The sequence below is a fragment of the Morone saxatilis genome, unplaced genomic scaffold (genome assembly GCF_004916995.1).
Source record: "Morone saxatilis isolate NCDOM2014 unplaced genomic scaffold, NCSU_SB_2.0 Contig348, whole genome shotgun sequence".
Classification (NCBI taxonomy): domain Eukaryota; kingdom Metazoa; phylum Chordata; class Actinopteri; family Moronidae; genus Morone; species Morone saxatilis.
The window spans coordinates 1-509 of NW_023339927.1; positions in this window are offsets into that span (position 1 = coordinate 1).

Here is a 509-nt window from a genome sequence, read left to right on the forward strand (position 1 = left end):
ATAGTATTGATTGAATCGATTACAGCATCATTGTGATCAATTACAGCCGTATGATGGATCTATTCAGTATGTTAGGAGCTGCTGTACCATGAGCTGGTTTGTACCTCAGATGTGGCGTCATTACTACTGCAGATGTGTGTGTGTGTGCGTGTGCATGTGCGTGCGTGTGCGTGTGTGTGCGTGCGTGGTCTCCATCCTGTCTTCACTATTTCCGAGAAACGCTTATGAAACCTTTACTGATACATACAGATATTTTGAAATATATATAATATATATTTATAATATTGGAAGTTAGGCAATTGGTGTAACTATCAGTTATAAAATCTAATTATTTTAATTATTTATTATTTTTCCTATGCTTCTTGGATGTGGACACAGTTATATTTCTGCAGTTTATCAGTTCAGTTGATCATAAAATCCACAAGTTGTGTAGTTTGTCTTTATTGTCTTTTTACCAACTAGACAAAGAAATCACTATGAACAGAATTAAGTTTCACTTTTAGTTCTGT